This window comes from Piliocolobus tephrosceles, chromosome 6, assembly GCF_002776525.5.
Source record: "Piliocolobus tephrosceles isolate RC106 chromosome 6, ASM277652v3, whole genome shotgun sequence".
In the NCBI taxonomy this organism is placed as follows: domain Eukaryota; kingdom Metazoa; phylum Chordata; class Mammalia; order Primates; family Cercopithecidae; genus Piliocolobus; species Piliocolobus tephrosceles.
The window spans coordinates 25426533-25451616 of record NC_045439.1 but is presented as its reverse complement, the minus strand read 5'-3'; the positions used below and the strand labels follow the sequence as shown (position 1 = coordinate 25451616).

At 36.4% G+C, this 25084-nt stretch overlaps 1 protein-coding gene and 1 pseudogene across 3 annotated transcripts in view; both read left to right on the top strand.

Annotated features, from left to right (window-relative positions):
- Positions 1–25084, top strand: part of TSHR (thyroid stimulating hormone receptor) — a 183542-nt gene that overhangs the window by 76402 nt on the left and 82056 nt on the right. The window lies entirely within an intron of this gene.
- On the top strand, positions 4443–5284 carry LOC111521632 (annotated as a pseudogene).

The window sequence follows — 25084 nt, the reverse complement described above, 5'->3', positions numbered from 1 at the left end:
GCAAATATTGCTGAACAGCAAATGTGGCTGCCTGATCATTCCTCTGGAAGCTTCATCTCAGAGGGTTACCCGGCCGTGTGAGGTGTCAGTCTGCCCCTACTGGGGGTGCCTTCCAGTTAGGCTACTTGGGGATCAGGGACCCACTTGAGGAGGCAGTCTGTCTGTTCTCGGATCTCAAACTCTGTGCTGGGAGAACCACTACTCTCTTCAAAGCTGTCAGACAAGGACATTTAAGTCTGCAGAGGTTTCTGCTGCCTTTTGTTCAGCTATGCCCTGCCCCCAGAGGTGGAGTCTACAGAGGCAGGCAGGCCTCCTTGAGCTGTGGTGGGCTCCACCCAGTTTGAGCTTCCCTGCTGCTTTGTTTACCTACTCAAGCCCCAGCAATGGCAGATGCCCCTCCCCCAGCCTGGCTGCTGCCTTGCAGTTCTATCTCAGACTGCTGTGCTAGCAATGAGCAACGTTCCATTGGTGTGGGACCCTCCAAGCCAGGCGCAGGATATAATCTCCTGGTGTGCTGTTTGCTAAGACCATTGGAAAAGCACAGTATTAGGGTGGGAGTGACCCAGTTTTCCAGGTGCTGTCCGTCACAGCTTCCCTTGGCTAGGAAAGGGAATTCCCTGACCTCTTGCACTTCCCAGGTGAGTCGATGCCTCACTCTGCTTCAGTTCACGCTCGGTGGGCTGCACCTACTGTCCCGTACCCACTGTCTGACAAGCCCCAGTGAGATGAACCCGGTACCTCAGTTGGAAATGCAGAAATCACCATCTTCTGTGTCGCTCACACTGGGAGCTATAGACTGGAGCTGTTCCTATTTGGCCATCTTGGAACCGCCAAATGGATTATTTGAAAAGACTAATAAAATTGATAAACCATTGGTAAGGTTGATCAAGGAAATGAAGAATCAGAAATTAAAAAGGAGTCTATTATCACAGAGTCTATAGATATTTTAAAATATATTATTTAAAGATATTAACTTTATGTCTCTAAATTTGAAATTTTTAATAAAATGGATAAATTCCTATAAAAAAACAATTTACCAAAACTGACACATGAAGAAATAGAAAATATGAATCATTCTGTAACCTTTAAAGGAATGAAAAACCATAACAAAGGGCATCGTGATTTCCCCAGAGTTATTTCACTCCCTTTTCCCATGTAAATCTTAGTTCCAAATCTTTGAGAAGGCATTCCTTATTTCAGCAATAGGTATCATCAGAGTTTTTTTTTTAATTATAAGGACATATTTTCCCTTCTTCATCTTATTTAACTCAGTGTTATAAAACTGTTCTATGATTTACTTTTGAGGATTATATATATTAGTTTCTCATCTATATTTCATACCCTAGGAATTCAGATCATATAGCATGATAGCAAAGGGAGAAAGGGAGAAAAGAGGGAGATGTAGAAGAGGAGCAAAAAGAGAGCTGTCCTGATTTGGATTGTTATGGCTCTGTATCTGCACCCTGAGCAGTTTATTTATGATGGAGAGAAAATAATGAGAAAAAAAATCCAAATCAATCTAAATCTCTATGCCTACTTTAGAGAAATAAAAATTTTCTGTACTATGTGGTAGAAAGGAATGTGGGCCATTCTGGGACACTGTTCTTCAGACTACCTGGTAACCTATCAGTTAATCAAAGCTTTTGACATTTTTTCTAAAGAAAAGAGGGTGAAAGAATAACTTGGCCTTTCTTAAAAAAAATATACCCATGGATTCTGCATCCTTGCCAGTTGTCTATTACATAGTTTGTTGAGACTGCACAACATCGTCTGGAATTTCCAAACCTCAGCACTATAAAAATAATTCACTAGAACTGCCTCAAAATAATTTATATTCTGTAATTACTTAACACTGCACTTTGAACTACAGTATGGGATGGATGTGCTAGGAATTATGCTGGGTTCAGTGAGAGTTCTGCACAAAGCCTCTTTTGCCATAACTACCAGGCTCTTGATGTTTAAGAAATTGTGTTGATAGGCCCTAGAAACTTTGGACCTACAAGTACTGGAGCATATTTATTGTAGCACAGAAGGCAGTTGATGGTGACTGATACAACGTTGGTATAAACAAGGTCACCAGTGTTCCAGTATGAACATTCAAGAGCTCTTGGGGAAAACAAAGAAATCACTTTCACAAAGAACTTTCAATTGCCTGCTCTCTGACACTAAACCAGAATTTAAAAAATGAACCGAGTTAATTTTTTTTCCTTGTCTCTTGGCTAAAAGACCACATAAAACTGATCCTTCACTGAATTTCAAGCAAAAATTGTATTGCTTTTGGTGAAATCCATTTTTTAGCTCAAGGATTGAGCTCCAGGTTATCACATCAAAATATATTTTCTTTAAAAATCTGAAGTTTGGCCTTGAATTTTAAAGTAAATTCTACTTGAATTATTATATGGGATGAAATATTTGAGTATTAATCCTTTTCTCTCTCTTTCAATGAATTAAGACAAATACAAGCACCTTTTAAAAATCAGGCAGGGAAATAAATACTAATTAAATTCTCTTACCAATAGTATTTCATTTTGTGAAACAAACTTTTCTAAATCAGGTAGACTTCACTGAAGAGTGGTTTTGATAATGCTGAATGGAATTGAGTATGACCTCCCAGATACAGATGCATTTTGGACTTCTCATCCACTTAGTCTTTTTCATTCAAACTGGAAAATCATGTGGTTTCATTTTTATTATTTTTTTAATTGAGAGGATTGTCAGGAGAAAATGTGTATATGGCTTTATTTTTATTTTAATCAACAAGATTGTCAGTAGGAAATTCATTCTGAATATAGCATACATGGAGCAAATATTCCTTTTTGGTCATGACATTTTTTCATTATGATGGGGGTTTGTCAGGGCATATACCATGTTTTAACGCCTTTTACATATAAAATCACAACATGATAAGACTTTAGACCTCTCTGTAAAAGTTGAGGTATAATGGGAACTAGCATGCTCTGACTGGCTGCCTCAATTAATAAAATAATCAGGAAGTCTCTAGGGTTTGGGTATCCCTTGATGACCTACATAAACCCTAGTTCTTATAAATCTGTTCACCCTTTTGCATCAGGGAAAGGGGAGAAGGAAAGCTGACCTGTTGGTGACATACACAGCATTATCCTTAGAAGAACATGGGTTTCTTCCATGCTACCATCCTACTCTTGGCATGAAATCATAATCCAGTTTGTGAACCTACAGTCATACATTTGAAGGAACTACACACATAGGGGACAGAATGACCCTAGGCTCTGACTGGGTATCTTTGTTTATATTTTGATAAAGAAGTTTATGGAAAAACATATTTTTAATTGAACAACAATTTGAGGCATGGTTAAAAAATATTATGTATTTTCTAGGAATTATTATTTAAGAGTTAGGAAAAAACATGAGGCTTTAACTTGAAGAACTAACTATATTTTCAGGGCAAATCTATGTTGTTTCTTATTTATTTACACTTTGGTACTCTAGAACACCATTAGGATGTCTTGCTTCAGATTTTAAAAGTAGGTATTATCCCTTTGATCCCTCCATGTGCAAACTAGCTTAGCAACCTACCCCCAGGAGAGTAACCACAGAGCCAGTGGATCTATCCCATGCTCCCTTGCATGAACCAGCCTGGCACTTTGCCCACAGGGAAGCAGCGCCAGAACCAGCAAACTAGCCACACAAACTCTAGCAGCCTAGGTCACAGAGGCACTTGTAGGCATCACTGACATTGACTACAGAAACTTCAGACAGACTACACTACTGTCCTCACCCAGAACCAAAGCCAATGCACTCTACCCAGCTGACTCCCTAGGATACATCTTCAGGCGAAAGTCTTTCCCTCTGGAAGCTACTGTATAAAATAGGAAGAGGCAACTCTTCCACGAGATGCACAGATATCAACAGAGGGACACAAGAAACATGACACTACCAAATGAGCACAGTGATTCTCCAGTTACTTAACACAAAGAAATAGAAATTTGTGAATCTTAAGGAAACTCAGAGAGATACAAAAGAACACAGACATTTCAAATACATTGGGAAAATAATTTATGATCTGTATAAGAAATTGAACAAAGAGATAGATATCATTAACCAAACAAACTTCCACTTGAGCAGCCTGAGACATCCATGGATGGGGGCAGTTTCTCCTTCAACTGCTCCTACCACAGCCTTTCTGAGGATTTTCCCAGCAAGGCCAAGAGGGTCTTTGAGGAAAACTGCATCCGAACATGCCTTGAGGGAAGGTGTCAAATGCAGAAGCATGGAAAAGAGTTACAATTTGAATATGAAACCATTTTTCTAGTTCACCTTAGAGAAGACTGTTGACACACTAGTCGAAATGGTTCCAATCGCCTACCTTGCAAGGCACTTCAGGTTCAAAGAATTTCCTTTGTAAAAACGACAAGGGAGGTGTCACAGTTTTCCATTTAGATCAACAAATTCAAGTTCCTACCATGGAAAATTCAGAGAAGACTGAAGTGATTCTTCTTGCTTGTGGCTCCTTCAGTCTCATCACCAACATGCACCTCAGGTTGTTTGAACTGACCAAGGACTGCATGAATTGAACAGGAAGATATAGAGTTGTCAAAGGCATAATCTCTCCCATTGATGATGCATGCAAGAAGAAGGGACTCATTCCTGCCCATCAGCAGGTCATCATGCAGAACTTGCCACCAAGAATTCCAAATCGGTGGAAGTTGATACATGGAAAAGTCTTCAGAAGGAGTGGATAGAGACTGTCAAGATGCTAAGACACAATCAAGATAAATTGGAGGCTAGTAACTGTGATCACCGGCAGAACTCACCTACACTGGAAAGGTCTGGATGGAAGAGGAATTCCATGAGCTGAACAAAGACAAAATTCTAGTCAAAAGAAATCCCTAGAGCCAAAAACAAAAGGTACGCCAAAGGTTAAGCTGCTGTGTGGGGCAGATTTACTGGAGTCCTTTGGTGTTCCCAATTTCTGGAAGAGTGAAGACATCACCCAAATCATGGCAGACTATGGGCTCATGCATTACTCAAGCTGGAAATGCTGCTCAGAAATTCATCTATGAATCTGATGTGCTATGGAAACACTGGAGCAACATTCATGTGGTGAATGAATGGATCACTAATGATACCTCATCCACAAAAATCTGGAGAGCCCTTAGAAAGGGCCAGAGCCTCCATTACTGTACTAGATCTTGTCCAAGAATACATCAAAAAGCATAATTTGTACAGCTCCGAGAGTGGAGACAGGAATGTTGGGGTCATCCTGGCCCCTTTACAGAGAAACACTGCAGAAGCTAAGGCATAGAAATTCTACAGCATGATGTTTTGCACTTTCCTTTTAGGGTTTGAAACAATCTGGGTGTTAATAACTGGGAAAAGAAATTGTGGTCCTGTTGCATAAACTAAAGATTAAAAGTTTAGTAAAAATGAGTGGTAAATTAAAATCAGGGTTTTTTCTTTTTTCTTTGTATCAGAAGTTGCTAAGATGAATGTTTTCCATATGGTCTTTTTCTAAAAAAAAAAAAAAAAAAGTGTACAATTCTCTTTATCTTTAAAACAAAAGATTAGCAGCACACAAAAACCAGAAGAATTTTCAGTGAAACTAGCTACAAACAAGAAGTCAAAAAGTACAGTCTAGCTCTACCACATAAAAAAAGCAAAGTGTGGGGCCGGGCGCGGTGGCTCAAGCCTGTAATCCCAGCACTTTGGGAGGCCGAGACGGGCGGATCACGAGGTCAGGAGATCGAGACCATCCTGGCTAACACGGTGAAACCCCGTCTCTACTAAAAAATACAAAAAAACTAGCCGGGCGAGGTGGCGGGCGCCTGTAGTCCCAGCTACTCGGGAGGCTGAGGCAGGAGAATGGCGTAAACACAGGAGGCGGAGCTTGCAGTGAGCTGAGATCAGGTCACTGCGCCCCAGCCTGGGTGACAGAGAGAGATTCTGTCTCAAACAAACAAACAAACAAAAAAAAAAAAAAGAAGCAAAGTGTGAAAAGCAAAAGCTCATTTAAAATTCTACCTTAGGTTATAAAGAGAATTGACATTTATGCATGCCTGTTGGGAGTAATCTGCAGCTAAGGTAGACAAAGAAAGGAATTCTTACAGTGGTGATCTTGTAAAATGCACCATTGATAAATCATCTCCAGGTTTGCAAAATAAAGGTTGTGCATATGCCTGGCAGAAACATTGTACCAATAGTTAGTTCTCTGTGACACACATCACAATTGCTGACTAAAGTTTGGCAAGACCTATCTGCCTGGAGCTTCATCTTTGGAAGTAGGGAGTGAAGTCCAAGCACTCATATGTTTAGAAAGGTACGCAAATATTTCTGATGCCCACCAGAGGTAGAGAGCTGCTGCCTTATACTCTATACACATTCACTTTGCCGTGTTATGGGTCATGCTCTAGCGTTGGTCATCCGCCCTCTCTTTATCTTCAGGAACAACTTCAGAGTTTACATCATACTACCTTGAATTGAGAGAAACACAGAGAATGAGAAGTCTATTCAAGGATTTTATGACTGAGTGCTCTTAGCCTTTATTGATAGCTTAATCAGAAGATCTAAGTGGGTTACAGCGGCACATGCTGTGTAGTCCCATCTACTTGAGAGGCTGGAGCAGAAGGATCCCTTGAGCCCAGGAGTTTGACACCAGCCCGGGCAAAATAGTGAGAACTCATTTTTAAAAACTCTGAAGTTTCTGAAGGGCCCTGCTGTTTCTATTCCAGCCAACTATGATTCTGCCATTTGTGAATTTAAACAGAAAAAGGGTCTGTTTTCTCATATTTTTTTCTTCTTGTCCTTTCGTATGAAGTTTAACTGAAAGTAGTATTCTCGAATAATTAGTCATAGCTTCATGTTAAAAACACATGCTTGTTACATGGTTTTCTACTGATTAAGATTTTGTGGAAGTTTTACCAATTGCTAAAGCAGAAAGACCAGAAATAACTTTTTGTAGAATCGTTTTGGTGTTTGTGAAAATTGTCCTATGATAGAAACAGGACTAAAGCTAAATTTCTAATGAAAATATAATAATTTGCCTTTTTACAATTTCTATTTCATTCCTACACCACCCCAGATGAAGACTTTGTAACTCCAGAAGAAAAAAAATACTCAGATATGTGCAACTGTATAGTCAGATCTGAATCTATGGTTTAAAAAAGAAAAATGTTAAATAAAGTTAAGCAAATATATGTGCTTCAGCTCCCAACTTACTCTTACTAAAGCCTTCGGACCAATTCTCAAAAACAGGGAGGGTGCAAAGCCTGACACCTAGCAGCTTTCAGGATCCATCTGCCAAGTGAATGAAAGGTTGGAATCTCAAATCCTACAGATGAGAGTCATTTTTCTCCTCCGGAACTTCTTGGAGTTTAAGAGTTGAAGCAGCCCTGAAAAGTAATGATTGAGCAAGAAGAAGCTATAATAATTGAACTTTATTTCTTCTGGGTAACCATACCTAGTTTATCTGAAGTGTTGTGTGAACTGCAAAAGGTTGCAATGCTGGAAACTTCTCTCACACTGTCATGCCTTCCCACTTAGAAATGCCCATGCCCTGCTTAGCTATGACTCTACTGACCTCAGGACCTCAGGACCTTACTGGACAAAGCATGTGGTGACCCTTGCAGGAGATGTGATAATGGTGAAATGATTCTATTGTTATATTATTTATGGAGCAACAACTTTGTGCAGAGAACGAGCTGTGTGGCTTTTTCTTCCAATGCTGAGGATGCTGCTGATGCTGCCATGTGATAGCATACTTTTGGGTGTCCTCAAGGATAGAACTTCCCCTTTGAATAATGAGAATTAGAACAATGAACTTCACAGGGGAATAAATATTAATGACTGATGTGAAGAAAATACGCCATTGTTTATTCCCTACCACATCATTTCCATAACTGGCTGTTGTACTGTGAATTTAGAGGAAATGTGTAGTGCCGGTGTTTTGTTTTGCTTGTTTGTTTGATGCTGGGGGTTTTATGTGTTGGACACTTTACCCCTTACATTGTGTAATTTGAATGCAGCAAACAAACCCACAGTAAAAGTCCTTTATTGGCATCTTCATTCAGATGAATGGAGAGCCTTTGTGGTACTGTCAAAAAAAAAAAACAAAAATAATAAAAATAAAAAGAACCAAATAGAAATTTTGAAACTGAAAAATTTAACAAAATGAAGAAATACAATTCAGAGCTTCAACAGCAGACTAAATTAAGCAGAAGACAAAAATTTGTGAACTTAAAGGCAGGTCTTTTCAAATAACCTAGTCAGAGATCAAAAAGAAAAAAGAATGAGAAGAACAACCAAAGCCAGTTGGACTTCTGGGACACCAACTAAGCAAACAAATATTTGCATTATGGGATTTCCATAGGACAAAAGATGAAGAGAGACACAGAAAGGCTACTTAAAAATATAGTTAAAAACTTCCCAAGTCTTTGGAAAGATATGTACATCCAGCTCCATGAAGCACAAAGGATCCCAAACAGATTCAACCCAAAGAGGTTCTCTCCAAAGCACATTATAATCAAATCCTCAAAAGTTAAAAACAGAATTCCAAAAGCAGTGAGAGAAGAGAATCAAGTTACATATAAGGGAATCCTCACTAGACTATCAGCAGATTTCTCGGCAAAAACCGTGCAGGTCAAGAGAGAACCAAATAATAAATTCAAAGTGCTTAAAGAGGTGAGGTGGGGAGGGGGAGACTGTCTATCTAGAATACTCTACCCAGCAAATTTATACTTCAGAAATGAAGAAAAAATAGTGTTTCTAGGCAAGAGAGAGCTGAGAGAATCCATCACTGCTAGACCAACCATATAAGAAATGTTAGAGAGAGTGCTTCAACTGGATGCATTAGGAAAATAATTAATAGCATGAAAAAAATGAAAGCATAATCTCACTGGTAGAAGTAAATTTATTATCAAATTTAGAATACTCCATTACTGTAATGGTGGTATACAAACTTTCAGTTGTCTAGTTTGAAGATTAAAAGTCAAACTGGTCAATGATTACTATAGCTACAACAAGTTGTTAAAATACATACACAATATGAAAAGATACAAAGTAAGCAACAAAGTTACAAATTTGGTGGGGGAGGCCACGTGCAGTGGCTCATGCCTACAATCCCAAAACTTTGGGAGGCCGAGGTTGGGGGATCACCTGAGGTCAGGAGTTTGAGACCAGCCTGTCCAAAATGGCGAAACCCCATCTCTACTAAAAATACAAAAATTAGCTGGGTGTGGTGGTGCGTGCCTGCAGTCCCAGGTTTTCAGGAGGCTGAGGCAGGAGAATTGCTTGAACCTGGGAGGTGGAGGTTGCAATGAGCCAAGATTGCACCATTGCACTCTAGCCTGGACAACAAAGCAAGACTCTGTCTCAAAAATAAAAAAAATAAATAAACAAATGTGGGGGTAGAAGATAGGTCTAGAATATTTGTATGCAGCCAAAGTTAAGCTATTATCACTTAAATTGTCTATTATAACTACACAGTTTTTAAAATGTAAGCCCCCATGGTAACCACAAAAAAAAAAAAAAAAAAATTACAGCAGATACACAATGAAAAGGAAAAAAAAAATCAAAGTTTATCACTACAAAAAAAAAAAAAAAAAATCACCAAACCACACAGGTAAACTATAAGAGAGGGAAAAAGGAACAAAGGAAATATAAAACAACCAGAAAACAATTTAACAAAATGTCAAGAGTAAGTTCTTATCTATCAATAATAACCTTGAATGTAAATGAATTAAATTTTCCAATTAAAAGATATAGAGTGGCTGAATGGGTAGAAAACAAAACCCAACTATATGTTACCTACAAGAGATTTACTTTACCTACAAGGACACACATAGACTAAAAGCAAAGGGATGAAAAATGATATTCAATGCAAATGGAAACCAAAAGACTACAAGAATAGCTATACTTAGATAACGGATAAGTTGAAAATTGAAAGGGGAGACAAAAAAGGTAAATCTATAATAAAGGGGTCAATTAGCAACTGATTATAACAATTCTAAATAGATATGCACCCAACAGTGGAGCACATATAAAGCAAAATGTTATAACATCTAAAGAGTGATACAGACTGCAATACAATAATAGTAGAAGACTTCAACACCCTACTTTCAGCAATAGATAGATCATCCAAACAGAAAATCAGCAAAAATCCACCGGATTTGTACTGTACTCTAGACCAAATGGACCTAACAGACACTTGCAGAACATTTCACCCACCAGCAACCTACAGAATACACATTTTTCTCAAAGGTACATTGAATTTTCTCCAGGATAGATTATATGTTAGGCCACAAAACAAGTCTCAACAAATTTTTAAAAATCAAAAACATATTATTTTTCTGATCACAATGGAATATAATTAGAAATTGATAACAGGAAGAATTTTAGAAATCATAGAAATACATGGAAATTAAACAACATGCTCCTGGAACAACCAATGGACCAATCAAAACATTTAAAATGAAAATTTAAAATTTCTTGAAACAAATGAAAATGGAAACACAACACACCTCAATCTATGGGATATAGCAACAGCAGTTCTAAGAGGGAAGTTTATAGCAATAAATGCCTACATCAAAAAAATAGAAAAATACCAGATAAACAACCTAACATTGTACCTCAAGGAACTAAAGAAAGAAAAAACAAGAACAAGCTAAATTTAAAAATTAAGAATGAAGGGAATAATAAAGATCAGGGCAGAAATAAGTGAAATAGAGACTAAAAAATACAAAACATCAATGAAACAAATAATTATTTTTAAAAAGATAAAGTAAATTGACAAACCTTTAGCTAGACAAAGAAAAGAGAGATAAGACACAAATAAATAAAATCAGAGATTAAAAAAAGACATTACACCTGATACCACAGAAATGCAGAGAATCATAAGAGAATTATGAACAACAAATTAGAAAATCTAGAAGAAATGGATAAATTCCTGGACACATATAACCTACCAAAATTGATAATAGAAAATGTGAACAGACGAATAATGAATAACAAGATTCAATCAGTAAAAAAAATTTCTGATCATGGAAAACCATGGGACCTGATAGCTTCATTGCTGAATTCTACTGAATATTTAAAAATAATTAATACCAATGCTTTTGAAAGTATTCCAAAAAACTGAAGAGGAGATAATTCATCTAAATTCATTCTATGAGGCCAGCATTACCCTGATACAAAAACAAGAGAAGGACACAACAAAGAAAGAAAACTACAGGCCATCTCCCTGATGAATATAGGTGCAAAAATCCTCAACAAAATACAAGCAAACCAAATTCAACAGCAAATTAAAATGAGAGTTCACCATGATCAACTGGGAGATGGAAGGATGATTCATCATATGCAAATCAATAAGCATGATACGTCACATTAATAGAATCAATGACAAAATGGATGCAAAAAAAAAAAAAGCATTTGATAAAATTCAAAATTCCTTCAGGTTAAAATCTCTCAACAAATTAGGTATAGAAGGAACATACCTTAACACAGTAAAGGCCAAATATGATAATTCCACAGCTAACATCATACTGAACAAGGAGAAGTTGAAAGCTTCTCCTCTAAGATCTGGAACAAGACAAGCATGCCCACTTTCAACACTTTCATTCAACATAATACTTAAAGTCCTACCCAGAGCAATTAGGCAAGAGAAAGAAATAAAGGGTATCCAAATGGAAACACTGAAGGAACTCAAACTGTCCCTGTTTTCATATAACATAATTTTCTATATAAAAAAACCCTAAAAACTCCACCATAAAACTATTGGAACTAATAAACAAAATTAGTAAAGTGGCAGGATACAAAATCAACATATAAAAATCAGTAGCACTTCTATGTGCCAATAACAAACTGTCTGAAAAATAAACCAAAAAAGCAATCCCATTTACAACAGTTACAAGAAAAAAGATACTTAGGAATAAATTTAACCAAGAAGGTGGAAAATTTCTACAATGGAAATTATAAAATGTTGATGATGAAATTGAAGAGGACACAGTAAATTGATAAAGATATCTTGAGTTCATTGATTAGAAGAATTAATATTAAAATGTCTGTACTACTCCTAAAGGATCTACAGATTCAACAAAATCCTTATCAAAATTCCAATGATATTTTTGCAAAGAAATAGAAAGAAATCCTAAATTCATATGAAACCACAAAACATCTTGAATAGCCAAAGCAATTTTGAGTAAAAAGAACAAAGCTGAAGGCATCATACTAGCTGACTTCAAGATAAACTACAAAGCTATAGTAACCAAAACAGCATGGTACTGGCATTAAAGTAGACACATAGACCAATGGAACAGAAGAGAGAACACAGAAATAAATCCAGGCACTTAAAACCAATTGATTTTCAACAAACATGCCATGAATACACATTGGGGAAAGAATAGTCTCTTCAAAAAATGGTTCTGGGAAAACTGAATATCCACACGTAGAAGAATGAAACTAGACCCCATCTCTCATCATATACAAAAATCAAATCAATATTGACTAGAAGCTTAAATCAACCCAAACTATAAAATTACTAGAATAAAACATAGGGAAATCCCTTCATGACGTTGACCTAGGCAAAGATTTTTTTTTATAACATCTGAAAAGCATAGGCAACAGAGGCAAAAATTGATAAATGGGATTACATCAAACTAAAAACTTCTGCACAGCAAAGTCAACAGTTAACAAAGCAAAGAGATGACATACAGAATGGGAGAAAATATTTGCAGAGTATACATCTGATAAAGGGTTAATATACAGAATACAAAAGAAACCCAAACAACTCAATAGCAAAAAAACAAATACAGTCATGTTCCACATAACATTTTGGTCAATGATAAATGGGATCTAAGTAAACTAAAGAGCTTCAATACAGCAAAAGTAACTATCAACAGAGTAAACAGACAACCTACAGAACGGGAGAAAATTTTTGCAAATTATGTATCTGATAAAGGTCTAATATCCAGCAACTATAAGGAACTTAAACAAATTTACAAGAAAATAAACAATCTCATTAAAAAGTGGGCAAAGGACATGGATGGAAACTTCTCAAAAGAAGATACATCCAGCCAACCAATGATCATATGAAAAAAGGCTCAACATCACTGAGCATTAAATAAATGGAAATTAAAACCACAATGAGATACCATCTCAGACCAGTCAAAATGCTATTATTAAAAAGTAAAAAAAATAACAGATGCTGGTGAGGTTGTAGAGAAAAAGGAAAGCTTTTATACTGTTGGTGGGAGTGTAAATTAGTTCAGCCATTGTGGAAGAAGGTGTGGCGATTCCTCAAAGACCTAAAGACAGAAATACTATTCAACCCAGCAATCCCATTACTGAGTATATACCCAAAGTAATATAAATTATTCTCTTATAAAGACACGGCACACATATGTTCATTGAAGCACTATTCACAATTGCAAAGACATGGAATCAACCTAAATGTTCATCAATGACAGAATGGATAAAGAAAATGTGGTACATATACACTATGGAATACTATACAGCCATAAAAAACAACAAGATCATGTCCTTTGCAGGGACATGGATGGAGCTAGGGACTATTATCCTTAGCAAACTAATGCAGGAACAGAAAACCAAATACAGCATGTCCTCAGTTATAAGTGGGAACTAAAGGATGAGAACACATGGACACACAGAGGGGAACAAAACACATTGGGGCCTATTGAAGGGTAGAAGGTGGAAGGAGGGAGAGGATCAGGAAAAACAACTAATGGATATTAGGCCTAATAATGGGGTGATGAAATAATCTGTACAACAAACCCCCAAGACACAAGTTTACCTATGGGACAAACCTGCCCTTGTACCCTTGAACTTAAAAGTTAAAGAAAAATTTTGGTCAATGATAGCATATATAAAACTGATTCAATAAGATCACAATATTGTATTTTTTGTGCCTTTTCTATGGTTAGATATGCTTAAATACACAGATATTTACTATCATGTTATAACTGTCTACAATATTCAGTACAGTAATGTACTATACAGGTTTCTAGCCTAGGAGCAATAAGCTATACAGTGTAGATCTGTGTAAGTACATTCTGTGATGTTCACACAATAATAACATTGTGTTACAATGCATTTTTCACAATGTATTCCAACCCTTAAGTGATGCATGACTGTAACTTGATTTAAAAATGGGCAAAAGACCTAAATAAACATTTCTGAAATGGCTGACAGATACGTGAAAATATACTTAACATCACTAAATCATCAGAGAAATAGAAGTAAAAGTCACAATGAGATAGCACCTTGCCCCAGTTAGAATGGGTTTTCTCAAAATACCAAAAAATGACAAATGCTAGTAAAGATGTGGAGAAAAGAGAACTCTCATACACTTTTGGTGGTAAATTAGGACAGCCATTATGGAAAACAGTATGAAATTTCCTCAAAAAATTAAAACTAGAATTATCGTGTGATCCAGCAAGCTCACTATTGTGTATATATTCAAAGGAAATGAAATCAGTATGTCAAAGAGATATCTGCACTCTCATGTTTATTGCAGCACTATTCACAGTAGCCAAGATATGGAATCAGCCTAAGTGTTCATCAAGAGGTAAATAAAGAAAGTGTCACAAATATACACAATGGAATGCTATTTGGTCATAAAAAAGAAGGAAATCTTGTCATTTAGGGTAATATGGATTAATCTAGAGGATGTTATGTTAAGTGAAATAAGACAGGAACAGAAAAACAAATACTGTATGATCTTACTTATATGTGAAATCTAAAAAAGTTGATCTCATAGAAGTAGAGTGAAGGGAAGTGGTGACCAGAGGCAGAAGAGTGTAGGGGTAAGAGGAGGATGGGGAGAGATTAGTCAATGGGTACAAAGTTACGGTTAGATAGAAGAAATAAGTTCTGTGTTCTGTTGTACAGTAGCGTGACTACAGTTAACAATATTGCATTGTATATTTCAAAATAGCTAGCATAGAGCATTTTCAATGTTCTCACAACAAAGAAATGAAAAATGTATAAGGTGATTGATATGCTAAATACCCTGATTTGGTCATTACACAAGTATACATGTACTGAAACTTCACCCTGTACCTGATAAATATGTACAATTATAATGTGTCAGTAAAAAATAAAACAAACATAAGAGCCATATATGACAAACCCACAGCCAATATCAAACTGAATAGGCAAAAGCTGGAAGTATTCCCCTTGAAAACTTACACAAGACAAGGACTCACCACTCCTATTCAACATAGTATTGGAAGTTCCGGCAAAGGCAATCAGGCAAGAGAAAGAAAAAAAGAGTATTCAGATACAAAGAGAGGAAGTCAAATTACCTTTGTAGATAACATGATTCTGTATCTAGAAAACGCCATAGTTTCAGCCAAGAAGCTTCTTAAGCTGATAAGCAATTTCAGCAAATTTTCAGGATAGAAAATCAATGTTCAAAAATCACTAGCATTCCTGAATACAAACAACAGTCAAGCAGACAGCCAAATCATGGATGAACTCCCATTCATATCTGCACAAAAGAATAAAATACCTAAGAATACACCTAAACAGGGAGGTGTAAAGTCTCTACAAGGAGAACTACAAACCACTGCTCAAAGAAATCATAGAGGATGCAAACAAATGGAAAAACATTCCATACTCATGGATAGAAAGAATCAATATTGTGAAAATGGTCATACTGCCCAAAGTAATTTATAGATTCAATGCTATTCCCATTAAACTACCATTGACATGCTACACAGAATTAGGGAAAACTATTTTAAAATTAATATGAAATCAAACAGAGCCCAAATAACCAACAATCCTAAGCAAAAAGAACAAAGCTGGAGGCATCACGCTACCTAACTTCAAACTACATTACGAGGCTACAGTAATGAAAATAGCATGGTATTGGGACAAGAACAGACATGTAGAGCAATGGAACAGGAAAAAGAACTCAGAAATAAGACCACACACTTACAACCATCTGATCTTCAACAAACTTGACAAAAACAAGCAAGGGAGAAATGATTCCCTATTTAATAAACGGTGCTGAGAGTCCTGGCTAGCCGTATGCAAAAAATTGAAACTGGACCCCTTCCTTACACCATATACAAAAATTAACTCAAGATGGATTAAAGACCTAAATGTAAAATCCAAAACTAAAAATCCTAGAAGAAAATCTAGGCAATACCATTCAGGACATACACACAGGCAAAGATTTCATGACAAAAACACCAAAAGCAATTACAACAAAAGCAAAAATTGACAAATGGTATCTAATTAAAGTAAAGAGCTTCTGCACAGCAAAAGAAACTATCATCAGAGTGAACAAACTACCAACAGAATGGGAGAAAAATTTTGGAATCTATTCATCTGACAAAGGTCTAATATCCAGAATCTACAAGGAACTTAAATTTACGAAAAACAAACAACCTCATTAAAAAGTGGGCAAAGGACAGGAATGGACACTTCACAAAAGAAGACATAAATGGGGCCAACAATCATATGAAAAACAGCTCAACATCACTGATCATTAGAAAAATCCAAATCAAAATCACAATGAGGCCGGGCACAGTGGCTCAGCCTGTAATGCCAACACTTTGGGAGGCCAAGGTGGGCGCATCATGAGGACAGGAGATTGAGACCATCCTGGTTAACACGGTGAAACCCCTTCTCTACTAAATATACAAAAAATTAGCCGGGCATGGTGGCATATGCCTATAGTTCCAGCTACTCAGGAGGCTGAGGCAGGAGAATTACTTGAACCCGGGAAAAGGAGGTTGCAGTGAGCCGAGATCACGCCACTGCACTCCAGCCTGGGCAACAGAGTGAGACTCTGTCTCAAAAAACAACCCCACAATAAGATATCATCTTACACCAGTTCAGAATGGCTATTACTAAAAAGTCGAAAAGCAACAGATGCTGGCGAGATTGCAGAGAAAAAAAAAAGAATGCTATACACTGTTGGTGGGAGTGTAAGTTAGTTCAACTATTGTGGAAGATAGCGTGGAGATTCCTCAAAGATGTTGAGGCAGAAACACTATTTGACCCAGCAATCCCATTACTTAGCATATACCCAAAATAGTATAAATCATTCTATTATAAAGATATGCACACGTTATGTTCACTACAGCACTATTCACAATAGCAAAGACATGGAATCAACCTTAATGCCCATCAATGACAGACTGAATAAAGAAAATGTGGTACATATACACCATGGAATACCATGCAGCCATAAAAAGGAACAAGATCATGTCATTTGCAGAGACATGGATGCAGTTGGAAGCTATTATCCTCATCAAATTGATGCAGGAACAGAAAACCAAATACCACACATTCACACTTATAAGGGGGAGCTAAAAGATGAAAAAAGAACTGGGCTTGTGTCCATGTCTGATTTTGGTAACAGAGTAATGTTGGCCTTGTACAATGCATTAGGGATAATTGCCACCTCTTCAATTTTTAAAAATACTTCGGGAAGATTGGTATTAGTTTGTTATACATTTGGTAGAATTAAAATACATTTTTAATGCAATAATAATCATGTATTTTCCAAATTTGATAAAAACTCTCACCCCATAAATCCAAGAACCTCTCGATGAATCTCAAAAAGAATAAATATAAAGAAAATGATACCAGGATATATCATAATCAAATTGCTGAAACTGAGTGATAAAGAGAGTATCTTAAAAGTAGCCAGATTAAAAAAATACACATTACCTACAAAGGAATGAAGGTTAAAAGAGGAACAGGAATTAAATTAGAACTTAAACACTTAGCAGTATAAACTATCCAAAATTAAGCCCAGAGAGGAAAAAAATTAACAAGAAAAGACCCGTCTGATCCTGGGCTTTTCTTCGATGAAAGAATTTTTATTTATTTTAAGTATTGGGATTCAGGTGTAGAATGTTCAGGTTTGTTACATAGGTAAATGGGTGCCATGGTGGTTTGCTGCACCTATCAACCTGTCAGCAGCTAGGTTTTAAGTCCAGTATCCATTAGCTATTCTTCCTGATGCTCTCCCTCCCATGGCCCGCAACAGGACCCAGTGTACGTCATTCCCCCTCACGTGTCCATGTGCTCTCATCATTTACCTCCCACTTGGTTTTTTTCATCATCACTGCTGTTTCAATGAAAACATAAATTCAAACCAATTTCACATTTACTGAATAATTATGGAAGCTAGAAACCCACAGGGTAATTACAAAAATACAAAATTCCTACCTAAATGATAGCAGACATATACCAGGTATTTTGGTTACCTATAGCTACGTATTTACTGTGAAATATAAAAGTAGAGAGAGTATTCCAAGAGACTCAGATGAAAGCTGCAAAGCTTCCTCTAATGTAACCTCAAAATTTCAGAACACACTTCTACCACATTCTATAATCAAGCAGATGATCAAAGTCAGCCCAGATTCCCAAAGAGGGAAATTTGTCACCATGTTTTTACTTCCAGTCAGGGAATATGATCCAGAACAAAGCAAAGAGAGAAATTTGTGACCATGTTTTTACTTCCATAGTCAGGGAATATGATCCAGAACAAAGAGAAAAATGAGTTAGTAGCAGCAGACCCAGAATGACAAAGATGATGTAATTAACAAGAAATGACATTAAAACATCTAAGTCTTCTAAACAACTTCAAAAAAAATAAAAGAATGCATAACCATAACGAGAAAAATGGAAGACATAAAGAAGACCTAAAAGACTGGATGAGGTTAATGTCACTGAATACTACAGAAGAGGAAAAAATTAGAACCTAAAGACTTAGCAATAGAAACTATCCAAATTAAGCCCAGAGAGGAAAAAAAATAAAAATAAAAAAACAGAAAAAAATGAGTGCATCAATGACCCATATGACAATATCAAGTGATCTATCTTGTGATCTATCTTATACATAACTGGAGTTCCAGAAGGAAATGAGAGAGAAAAAAAATGAAGAAAAATTTTAATGCAACAATAATCCCATATTTTCCAAATTTGAGAAAAACTCTAACCCCATAAATCCAAGAACCTCTCAATGAATCTCAGGAAGAATAAATATAAAGAAAATGATACCAGGACATATCGTAATCAAATTGCTGAAAATGAGTGATAAAGAGAGTATCTTAAAAGTAGCCAGATTAAAAAAATACACATTACCTACAAAGGAATGAAGGTTAAAAGGGGAACAGGCTTATTGTCAGAAACTTCACAGATTGGAATACAACAGAATAACATCATTAGAGTATTGGAAAATACCTGCCTACATAGAATGGTATATCCAGTAAAAGTATCTTCCCATATTAAAAGTAAAAATACTTTCTCAGATAAGCAAAAGTTGAGCAAAGTCATTTCCACCAGACCTGTACTAAAAACAAGACACATTAAAGGAAGTTCTTCAAGACAAAAAGAAAATAGAAATTTGGATCTACATAAATGAAGGAAAGAAACAGGCATAGTAGGTAGAAAATATGTGGTTTTAAAACAATGTATAATAATTGAAACCCATACTGAAAGGAAAATTAATGCAGGAGTGTTGACACCTGAAATGCAAATTAAGAATGGGAAGAACTCGCTCCTCGGCCATTTTTCAAATAAAATTATTTTTTTCCTCCTAAACAACAGCACAAACAACTGGCACAAATACACACACACACACACACACACACACACCCTCCCCCAAAATGTTTGACTACGGTATTCCATATGTCTGAGTAGAATATATAGGTGATAAATATATACATACTATTTTCGAATGCCTAGCCCATTGTTCTGACTCGGTGGAAAATGCCTTAAGACAATTAGGTCTTTTCTCCTTGAATAAAATTCACTGACAACACTTTGAAATTTTAATGATAGACGGTGAATTTATGAACTGCCAAAAGGCAAGTGAGAACCAAGAAAAAAAGTTACCCTGTTCCAAAGCCCACATTGCCATTTGTAAGGACAGCTGCTTTCCAGAACACTGGACAGATGACACGTGTTTGTTCACTGGCTTTTTTTTTTTTTTCTTTTTTCTTTTTTTTTTTTTTTTTGAGACGGAGTCTCGCTGTCGCCCAGGCTGGAGTGCAGTGGCGCCATCTCAGCTCACTGCAACCTCCACCTCCCGGGTTCACACCGTTCTCCTGCCTCAGCCTCCGGAGATGCTGGGACTACCAGCGCCGGGCTAATTTTTCGTATTTTTAGTAGAGACGAAGTTTCATCGTGTTAGTCAGGATGGGCTCGATCTCCTGACCTCATGATCCGCCCGCCTCGGCCTCCCAAACTGCTGGGATTACAGGCGTGAGCCACGGTGCCTGGCCTGTTTATTGGCTTTTATATACAAGTATTAACTGAATGCCTGCTATGTTTGTGGACAACATTGTAGCTAAGACCCCATATATTATAATTCCTGACATTCACTCAGGCCTTTGCAATAGATAGCTCGCTTTTATATCTACCTTGCTTTCTCTTCATAACAATAAATGAGGAGGGTGGATATTATTATCCCTTTTTCAGTTGAGGTTAAGAAAGCCCTGACTTTCAACTCATCACCCTACTTCCTTCACTGAAGCTGTAATATCCTTTAGACTCTGTCATAAACAGAAGCCTTCAGGTCTCAGCTGAATTCAGTTTTTTCAAGATGACTTCTCATATACAGCAGATCTTCCAGTAAGGTCATTTTGTTATAATGTTGATGAAACAAGAAACATTGATTCCTGGCTGGGATCACTGTCTATGGGAAGTTCACACATTCTTCCTATATCTAAATGGGCTTTCTTCTCTTATTGTTAATACGGTTTCCTTCCACATCCCAAAGATGGGCATGCTAGGTTCATTGGCGTGTCTAAATGGTCCCAATCTGATGAGTGCAGGGATATACGTGCGAGTTTGTCCTGTGATAGAATAATGTCAAAGGCTGGTTCCTACTTTGCTCCAAGTTGCCAGGATGGGCTCTGGCCACCAGTGACCCTGAGCTGGAATTAAGCAGGTTGGAAAATGAATGAATGAATAAATACAAGTTATTGTAAAATAAAAACTTTTTTAGTACGTGATAATCATACAACAAACAATGCAGTATGAAAGTGCTTAGTGAGCTCACTGTATTTGTGGTTTGTTTCTGAACTGCGTGGTGGTAGGAGGTGTTTCTGACAATGTTCATTTTACAAACATTTATTCTTTGACTGAATCTACCACCACTATGATTGCCCTCACTCTCTGATTCACCGAAAATTGAGTAAATAATTATCTGGTTTTTATTTTTCTTTCTTAAATGTATATATAGTTCACATTTATTTCAATGTTTAATAGTATAAGTGTTTTGGTCTTTATTTAGAAGTTTGGTGATGTTTTTGTGACCAGAAATATGCCATTGGAATTTAACTCTTGTTTATATCCATTATCCTGTGGTAAAATTGGTTTTGTTATACATCTTCTTAAAGTTGTAGTTTCCAAGAACCTAACCAGGACATTAAGTGAGGATGTACTGTACTCACATAGGTCTTGTATTATTTCTTCATAGCATATAGTTATTAACGTGAGATATTTTAAAAAGTTTGGCTCCCACATTGGTCTCAGCTTCAGGCAGGCAGAAGCTTTGACTCTTTACCATAGCAACCCCGGCACTCTGCATAATGCCTGGAACATGGTAGGCACTCAATATATGTGGTCTACTAAATGTGTGTTGGTTCCTAAAATGCTTCTGGATCACAACTGCATAGCAAAGGAAGGAATCTATCTATGGTTATGTAGTTTTAGAATACCATATCTATATGTACTTTATAATGAAGAGCTTGCAGGAAAATTGGCTAGTATTACTTTATTAAATGAATTTGAGTCACTCATCCTTTCTTCAGATTATTCATCCATAAAATAATATTGTTTGAAAATCATATAGGTATTAAACCGTGCTCCTCAAAGCCCAAATGGTTCTGTGAGGGGTGAGGAAGAGCAAAGAGATACATTTAAATTTTTTTCTTTTATTTACATACCAAGTAAAAGCACTACACATATTAAATGGCAGTCCAAGGCTAGGTTTGGTTCTGTGTCCCTACCCAAATCTCATCTTGAATTGTAATCCCCACATGTCAAAGGAGAGATCTGGTGTGAGGTGATTGGATCATGGGGACGGTTTCCCCCATGCTATTCTTAGGATACTGAGTTCTCGCAGGAGCTGATGGTTTTTAAAGTATTTGGCAGTTCACCCTTTGTTCTCTCTCTCCTGCTGCCATGAAGAAAGTGTTTGCTTGCCCTTCGCCTTCTGCCACCTTCTGCCATGATTGTATTTCCTGAGGCCCCCCAAGCCATGCAGAACTGTGAATCAATTACCCAGTCTCAAGTATTTCTTCATGGCAGTACGAAAACAGAGTAACACAGTTTACAATAAAATAGTCCCGATAATATTGAAGGTGCACTATAATTCTCCCTAAGAACTTAGAAACAAATGAAATCAAGTAAATTTTTAAAGTAACACACAATGGATCATAATAAAGACATATAAAATCTCTTAAGGGAAACAGAATAACACTCTACAATATGAAGAAAACATCCATCAGGCAGGAGATTGATCAGCAATAAATGCAAAGGAAAAGTGGAGTCAGAGATGAGAACTCTGGAAATTCCCAACCAGTCCATGTCCAGGAGAAAGGAAACTTAAATCAGTGTTCAGACCTTGAGGCAAGGTCATTTCTTGTATGAAACAACAATACTACGCTCTCTTAGCCTGAGAACATTTTAAAAAATGGGTCCATCTCCTGTTTTGATTGATTTCATGATCTTCAGGCAAACTTCTGAATATTTCATGGTTCCCTAAAATAGTCTGCTGAAAAGAAAAATTGGTCATACCATCACGAATATTCAGATCTATGTGACCGTTGTATTTCTAATCATCAAGAAATTGGCGAACTGATTTATATGTTTTTGTTTAAAACACCTAGTTAGTGTTCACTATGTTCCTAACATTGTTATAATTGCTTCTAATAACAATTTATTACATCTTCATAGCCACTCCATGTGGTAGGTACAATCCTATAAAGATAATAATAGTAAAGTAATGCACTTTTTCTCTTAAAAATTATTAATTTTTAATTGACAAATAATTATATTTATTTATGGGTACAGTATGATATTTTGATACATGTATACATTGTGGGATGATCAAATCAGGCTAATTAACATATACACCATCTTACGTATTTCTTTGTGATGAGAACACTTAAAATCCACCCTTTTCTCAACTTTGAAAGATTTGGAAGATATTATGGGTTCCTTTACAAGCCATCACAATAAAGTAAGTTGCACAATTTTATTTTGTTTTCCAGTGCATATAAAATTATGTTTACACTACATGGTGTAGTCTACCAGTGCTAAGATCTCTCTGTAGCATGCAATGCTGTTTGATAGCATTTTATATGCAGTGGAACTTCTTTCAAAATTGGAGTCAATCTTCTCAAACCCTGCTTCTCCTTTATCAACTAAGTTTATGTAATATTCTAAATTTCTTTGTTGTCATTTAAGCAATGTTCACAGCATCTTCACCTAGACTAGATTCCATTTCAAGAAACCACTTTCTTTGCTCACTCATAAGAAGCAACTCCTTATTGAATAAAGTTTCATGATGAGATTGCAGCAATTCAGTAACATTTCAGGCTCTACTTCTAATTCTAGTCCTCTTGCTATTTTCACCACATCCGTAGTTACTTCTTCCACTGAAGTTTTTAACCCTTCAAAATTATCCATGGAAGTTGGAATAAACTTCCTCCAAACTCCTGTTAATGTTGAAATTTTGACCTTCTCCCATGGATTACAAATGTTCTTAATGGTATCTAGAATCACGACTCTTTTCCAGAAAGCTTTAAATTTACCTTGTCTTGGCGACTGTGAATACTGCTGCAGTGAATGTGAAGTGCAGATGTTTCTTCAGCTTACTGATTTTTATTCTTTTGGGTGGCGTAGCTGGATCATATGGTATTTCTACTTTTAGTTTTTTAAATAACCTTCATACTTTTTTCCAAAATAGTTGTACTAATTCACATTCCACAACACAGTGTGTGAAGTTTCCCTTTTCTCTACATCCTTGCCAACACTAGCTAGCATTCACCTTTTTGATGATAGCCATTCTTACAGGTGCAGGGTGATATCTCATTGTGGTTTAATTTGCATTTCCCTGTTGAGTAGTGATGTTGAGCATTTTTAAATATATCTGTTGGCCATTTATATGTCTTCTTCTGAGAAGTGTCTATCCACATCATTTGCCCATTTTAATAGGATTATTTGCTTTATTGAGTCGTCTGAGTTCCTTAAACAAAATGAGGTCCTTTGACAATATATTTGCAAATATTTTCTCCTAGTCTGCAGGTTATCTTTTCACTCTGTTGACGGCTTCCTTTGCCATGCAGAAGTTTTTTTTAGTTTGATGCAATCCCAATTGTCCAATTTTGCTTTTGTTGCCTATACTTTGGGGGACATACCCATGAAATAATTGCCAGACCAGTGTCAAGGAGCTTTTCTCCTATTCTTCTTCTATGAGTTTTAGTTTCAGATCTTACATTTAAGACTTTCACCCATCTTGAGTTGATTCTAATATCAAGGGAGAGATAAAGGTCCAATTTTTTTCTTCTGCATGTGGATAGCCACTTTTTCTAACACCATTTATTGAAGAGACTGTTTTTTCCTCATTGTGTGTTCTTTGCACCTTTGTTGAAAATCAACTGACCATAGATATGTGGGTTTATCTGGGGGCTCTCTACTCTATTCGATTCATTGATGTGTCTGTTTTTATGGCAGTAACCTGGAGTTTTGGTTACTATAACTTTGTGATGTATTTTGCAATCAGGTAATTTAACGCCTTAAACTTTGTTATTTTTGCTCAAGATTGCTTTAGTTATTCAGGGCCTATTGTGGCTCCATACAGATTTTAAGGTTGTTCTATTTCTGTGAAAAGTGACGTTGGAATTTTTATAGGATTGCATTGAATCTGGAGATCACTTTGGGTAGTATAGACATTTTAACAATATTAATTCTTCCAATTCATGAACACAGAATATTGTTCCATTTCTTTGTGTCTTCAGTTTCTTTTATCAATGTTTTATAGTTTTCAGTATACAGATTCTTCACCTCCTTGGTTAAATTTACTCCAAAGTATCTTATTTTTTATAGTTATTGCAAATGG